The following is a 7,279-nucleotide window of genomic DNA, read 5'->3' on the forward strand; positions in this document are numbered from 1 at the left end:
TTATTGCAAGAAAACTATGTATGCTAGAGACAAAATGTAAACTGCACATGAAAATAGAGATATTGTTCTAGCTTTTGGCAACATCATAATTTAGTATATCTGAAAAACGATTTTTTTCCAAATTCTGGGTGACCCTTACACCTTAATATAAGTCCGGGGAGTGTCTGGTAACAGTGTGAGGGTCACCTTAGTCACATGCTTATAACTCAAACAGTTTTTGCTCTTTTCTAAAACTGTTTTCACCACTGGATAGAGCATAAAAAACTCTTAAGGAAATGTAAAAATATGAAAATCATGCAAAGGTGACATGCGACTCATTTCGTGGTGGAGGGTCACATATGCTCTTTAAAGGCACACTCCTTTTCGCAAAAAAAAGTGCGGCTCAAAAACTCAGACTAGGCCAGGCTTTTACATGGAATACGACCATCACCATAACTGGTCAGGCTTTTACATAGGATAAGACCATCACCATAACTGGCCAGGCTTTTACATGGAATACGACCATCACCATAACTGGCCAGGCTTTTACATGGAATACGACTATCACCATAACTGGCCAGGCTTTTACATGGAATAAGACCATCACCATAACTGGTCAGGCTTTTACATAGGATAAGACCGTCACCATAACTGGCCAGGCTTTTTTTTTTTTACATGGAATACGACCATCACCATAACTGGTCAGGCTTTTACATAGGATAAGACCGTCACCATAACTGGCCAGGCTTTTTTTTTACATGGAATGAGACGATCACCATAACTGGTCAGGCTTTTACATAGGATAAGACCGTCACCATAACTGGCCAGGCTTTTTTTTTTACATGGAATAAGACGATCACCATAACTGGTCAGGCTTTTACATAGGATAAGACCGTCACCATAACTGGCCAAGCTTTTTTTTTTACATGGAATACGACCATCACCATCACTGGTCAGGCTTTTACATAGGATAAGACCGTCACCATAACTGGCCAGGCTTTTTTTTTTACATGGAATACGACCATCACCATAACTGGTCAGGCTTTTACATAGGATAAGACCGTCACCATAACTGGCCAGGCTTTTTTGTACATGGAATAAGACGATCACCATAACTGGTCAGGTTTTTACATAGGATAAGACCGTCACCATAACTGGCCAGGTTTTTTTTTACATGGAATAAGACGATCCCCATAACTGGTGGAATAAGACGATCACCCTAACTGGTGGAATAAGACGATCACCATAACTGGTCAGGCTTTTACATAGGATAAGACCGTCACCATAACTGGCCAGGCTTTTTACATTTAGTCAAGTTTTGACTAAATGTTTTAACATAGAGGGGGAAATCGAGACGAGGGTCGTGGGGTATGTGTGTGTGTGTGTGTGTGTGTGTGTGTGTGTGTGTGTGTGACTGTGTGCGTGCGTGTGTGTGGACTGGGTGGCCGAGTGGTAACGCACTTGCGCTCGGAAGCGAGAGGTTGCGAGTTCGACCCTGGGTCAGGGCGTTAGCAATTTTCTTCCCCCCTTTCCTAACCTAGGTGGTAGGTTCAAGTGCTAGTCTTTCGGATGAGACGAAAAACCGAGGTCCCTTCGTGTACACTACATTGGGGTGTGCACGTTAAAGATCCCACGATTGACAAAAGGGTCTTTCCTGGCAAAATTGTATAGGCATAGATACAAATGTCCACCAAAATCACACCGTAGAAGGAAGCGAAGGCAAGTTCAGTATACGTGCGGTCACGTGGTACGATACGGGCCCTCGAGTCGAAGTGTTGGCGGGCTGGAAGGTAGGATTTTCACTTAGTATTCAATATATACCAGTCATTCATAACTACTATCAATGAGATTATGTTTCTTAAGATGCTAGCTTATCCCTCCTTCATTCCTACTATGCTCAGTTCTTTGGTTTAGCAAGAAACGTCTGTGAAAAATTCGAATCGCATGCAAAGTGCACCCATGCTAAGGTCAAAGTGCAATTCTTTCAGGCAGCTTTTTGTGCATTCCCTCGATCTATTGTACACTCTGAAACATTTCGGGAGGTTACGTTACCAGCTACCCATCTTTGTATTGTGAACAAAAGCAAGAATGTGGAGGTCCTTGATCGCATGAAAACAAAATCGTGTGTGGGGTCCCAGTTTTTGCTAAGATCAAAGTGCACATGTCTGTAAATTGCAGAAATGCTAAGGTCAAGGTGCTTTTTCAGATCATAGAGACTGCCCTCCATTTATAGTTTTTGACTCACCTGAGTAATTGGTGAGTATTAGGATTCATATGTGCCGGCCGAAACTTTTAGGGTTTGATGAATTCACGAAGTAACCCCAGTTTGGTTGACCCTCGTCCAATTTGGGGGTCACAGCGGGGTCATGTTCGTTTTATAAAACTTAACGTTGAGGTTATATCAGATGTTATTGAAGTTACCGCTTTCATACTCACACTTCTAGGGTTTGATAATCTTCCGACTTGACGTTAGTTTTGGGGTCACAGGGGGGATCATGTTCGATTCATTATAACTTAACATTGATGTTATCTCATGCGTTTTTGAAGCTAGAGCTTTGAAACTTTGAACACTTGAAGGGATTGATAATCTATCGACGTGACCGTAGTTTGGTTGACCCCAGGCACATTTTGGGGTCATAATGGGGTCATGTTTGTAAAAACTGTACATTGAGGTTTTGTCATTTATTTTGGGAGCAAAAGCCTCTAAATTTTACTAAATTGTAGGTGATGGTAATCAGCAGGCATGACCAAAATTTGGCTTGTTTTCATCAAATTTTATAATCCCAGCAGGAAAATGTTTGCTGGAAAAGATTTTGACCACTGAAAATGTCCACTGAGCTATCAAGGGTATAGTGGACATTTTCAGTGGTCAAAATCTTTTCCAGCAAACATTTACAAAAGGCCGGATATGACGTCATCAAAAGTATTTATCGAAAAAATGAAAAAAATCTCCGGGGATATCATTCCCAGGAACTCTCATGTAAAATTTCATAACGATCGGTCCAGTAGTTTGGTCTGAATCGCTCTACGCACACACACACACACACACACCATGACCCTCGTCTCGATTCCCCCTCTATGTTAAAACATTTAGTCAAAACTTGACTAAATGTAAAAATGAAAAATAAATAAATGAAAAGCGTTATAGTCTTTGCTGACAACATCAAGGATTTGACAAGGATTTTGTGGACACGAGATAAAAAGACTAAAAAACACCTTCACTGAACCACTGACCTCGTTTCGTATTTCAAGCAGCTTTGACATTTCATTAAAAGAAAGGTGGGAGGGAGAGTTTTCTCGGCTAATATTTCCGTGTTTACGACTTTGACAACCCGACGGTGACCCGGCAAATGTCAACAGCATCTGTGCGCGCCTTTTGAAGAGAAAAATAAATGAAAGCCTTTCCTTACGTTAAGTTGTTTATCAAAATACCGGGTTATTGGGGCTGGTATTGTTTTAATTTGTATAATAATAATAATAATAATAATAATAATAATGGACATTTATTAATCGCCGTTTCTCACAAGAGCTCACGGCGATTTACATATTAATTTCTGCCGTGTGAGATGGAATTTTTTTACACAATATATCACGCATTCACATCGGCCAGCAAACCTCAAGCCTATTAGGGCGAGCATTCACCTTTCACGGCCTTTATTCCAAGTCACACGGGTATTTGGTGGACATTTTTAGCTATGCCTTTTTCAATTTTGCCAGGAAAGACCCTTTTGTCAATCGTGGGATCTTTAACGTGCACACCCCAATGTAGTGTACACGAAGGGACCTCGGTTTTTCGTCTCATCCGAAAGACTAGCACTTGAACCCACCACCTAGGTTAGGAAAGGGGGAGAAAATTGCGGCCTGACCCAGGCCTGAACACGCAACCTCTCGATTCCGAGCGCAAGTGCGTTACCACTCGGCCACCCAGTCCCATAACAATAACGTCCCTTCAATCTATTCGGCTATACGCGACCGTGTTACAGAGGTAACGCTCCAAAGATTTGATCAAAACAACAAAATATTCATGTATATTTTTCGACAAAAATAGCATAAGTCATCTTATGAACAAAGCTGCTGTTGTGTTAGTTTAAAACTGGCCAAAACAATTGCGATTGTTATCATTCTTTAAGATTTACTTATTTTTGGCTCACGTAAGTGTAGCCTAGCTATGCGATCGTAACTTTGTCTGTCTGTGCGTGTGTGTGTGTGTGTGTGTGTGCGTGTGTGCGTGTGTATGTCTGTGGTAGAAACTTTAACATTTCGTCATTTGAAGACGTCACATTATGGCGTAAGAGGGTTAGACGTCACGCGAAGGAATTACTGAAAGTCTCGGTCATTTTGGCTCATTATTTTGAGCGGGCCGAGACTAGTTGGAAGGCACTATGGCGGAAAAGAGAGTTATCTTTTCATGTCTTGGCGTCTCAAATCTTATTAGTCAGAAAGCGCATGCACGTAATCTCGACCAGCGCGTGGTGTGCTTCTTTCTGAGTACTTTACGTCACAAATTGTACTTTACGTACTTGATGATGACGTAAGTTAATTGTATGTGTTCTATTTCGTTGACTGAGCACGGCCGGGACCAGTTGGCGTGAGCGCTGGGATTTCGAGTTTCATTCGACATGTCAATGCATCGCAGTATGAAATAATACAGGTAGGAGGTTAGTCGATATCGACCAAAGTCGATAAGTGCATTCTTCACTATGGTATTGAGTCTGATTTCGTCGTCCATCTTGAATCAAAAAGCACTCTTCTTACAAAAAATACAAAAAAACTTCGTTGCGAGCTACGGCGAAGCTTCGCATGTCAAAACTTGAGAAGCGATGTTGGGGTCAAAGTACCACGCCGTAGCTGCGGGTTTTTGGTATTAAGACTTTGCGAAGCTTCGTGTAGTCGACTACGGGCTCACTTATGTCAATGCCTCCTACTGCCTTGCTCCCCGTGTGTCTACACACAAGCACAAGACCAAATTCGAACTTCTTCCTCTGCGTTCATAGGCTGGAACTCCCACGTACACTCATGTTTTGTTCTGGTTTTTTTACGAGTCAGTTTTTATGTGTATAACCGTTTTCAGGCAGCCATACGTTTTCAAAAACGATGGGGTAATCAATGTAAGAGTTTGGTAGGTTATAGTAACACAAAATTACCCAGCATGCATCACCCGAAACGGGCTATAACTGCCTGAATGGTGGGAGAAAAAAAAAACAGCAATAAAAGGACAAAGATACACTAGTGAAAAAAACGTGTGCACATGGGAGCTGCAGCCTAAACCCGCAGAAGAACGAAACAAGTCGCGTAAGGCGAAATTACTACATTTAGTCAAGCTGTGGAACTCACAGAATGAAACTGAACGTAGTCCGCCGCTAAGTGCAAAAGGGAGTGAAAGTGACGAGCCTGTTTGTCGCGGTAGCGATTGCACTGTGCTTCATAGCACGCTTTACTGTACCTCTCTTCGTTTTAACTTTCTGAGCGTGTTTTTAATCCAAACATATCATATCTATATGTTTTTGGAATCAGGAACCGACAAGGAATAAGATGAAATAGTTTTTAAAACGATTTCGGAAATTTAATTTTGATCATAATTTTTATATTTTTAATTTTTAGAGCTTGTTTTTAATCCAAATATAATATATGTATATGTTTTTGGAATCAGAAAATGACGACGAATAAGATTAAATTGTTTTTGGATCGTTTAATAAAAAAATAATTTTAATTACAAGTTTCCGATTTTTAATGACCAAACTCACTCATTAGTTTTTAAGCCACCAAGCTGAAATGCAATACCAAACGCCGGGCTTCGTCGAAGATTGCTTTGCCAAAATTTCAATCAATTTAATTGAAAAATGAGGGTGTGACAGTGCCGCCTCAACTTTTACAAAAAGCCGGATATGACGTCATCAAAGGTATTTATCGAAAAAATGAAAAAAATGTCCGGGGATATCATACCCAGGAACTCTCATGTAAAATTTCATAAAGATCGGCCCAGTAGTTTAGTCTGAATCGCTCTACACACACACACAGACAGACAGACAGACAGACAGACAGACACACACACACACATACACCACGACCCTCGTCTCGATTCCCCCCTCTATGTTAAAACATTTAGTCAAAACTTGACTAAATGTAAAAAAAGAAAAAGAAAATTCAAGCACGCTACAATCTCTCACACACACACACACACACACACACACACACACACACACACATCGCTTGTTCCAATCAATTTTGCAGTGGTTATGGAAAGTGCCTGTCTTGGTTTAAACAAAATGTTATTCAGAATTTCTTCGCATGAACAGTTCGAAACACACAGCTATAACACGCACTCAAGCAAATACTTATATCAAAGCAAATGCTTATATCAAAGCAAATGCCTGTCTTGACACATGCCAGAGCCTCATTACTGAGTGGTGGCCGTCTGTAAGCCGGTGTCACGGACTGAAACCTCTGCTGAACAATCCTTCTCATTGCGGTCAATGCGCATGCGCCAATCTTGGACTTAAAAAATGCGACCCTTTGACCGAACGAACCATGGGTTAGGGTTAGGATTAGGGTAAGGGTAAGGGTTAGGGTTAGGTTGTTCACGATCTGATTAATCTCCCCATGTTAGCGCATGCGCATTGACCGCAATGAGAAGGATTGTTCAGGCAGTTTTTTTCAGTTCGTGACACCGGCAGAAGGGTAATGTTCCATTCATTAAAAAAAATCGTGTTTGGACCTGCAGTTTTTAAACTTCACATCCTCTCAGGGTTCATAACCTACAGTCATGATGCACACTTGGTAGGCCATAATGAAATGTCAAGGTGATAGCGAATAAGGTCAGTATATAAAACTTTTCGGAATTTTCATTAGATAGATTTTTCAAACATTTCACACTCCCATGTCTAGCCATTGAATCACGTCTAGTTGATCTCGTTCAAGTTCCAAAACAAGGGTTAAGTTCAGGTTAAGAAGCAGATATTTATCGTTTCTTAAATGTTTGTGGAGTCAAAGTGCCAGATAATGTTTGAGTCAAATAATCTAAGATGAAGGTGAGCCACACGAGCATTCCCTTCAGTTGTTACATGTTATTAAAGTTAGAGCTTTGACTATTTACACACTTCTAGGAATTGACTTTTAGACATGATTAATAACCTATCTAATTACCATTTTGAGTTATGCACATGTTTGCGTTATGCAAAACAACTGGTCTTCAGCTAGGCTGTTCTTCTTGTTGGAGGTGGTGGTGGAGGTGGTGGTGGTGGTGGTGTTTGTTTGCTTGTGTCCTCTGTTTTTAGTTTTGTTTCTTTTTTTATTTGAGAAA

This window comes from Littorina saxatilis, linkage group LG8 (assembly GCF_037325665.1).
Source record: "Littorina saxatilis isolate snail1 linkage group LG8, US_GU_Lsax_2.0, whole genome shotgun sequence".
In the NCBI taxonomy this organism is placed as follows: domain Eukaryota; kingdom Metazoa; phylum Mollusca; class Gastropoda; order Littorinimorpha; family Littorinidae; genus Littorina; species Littorina saxatilis.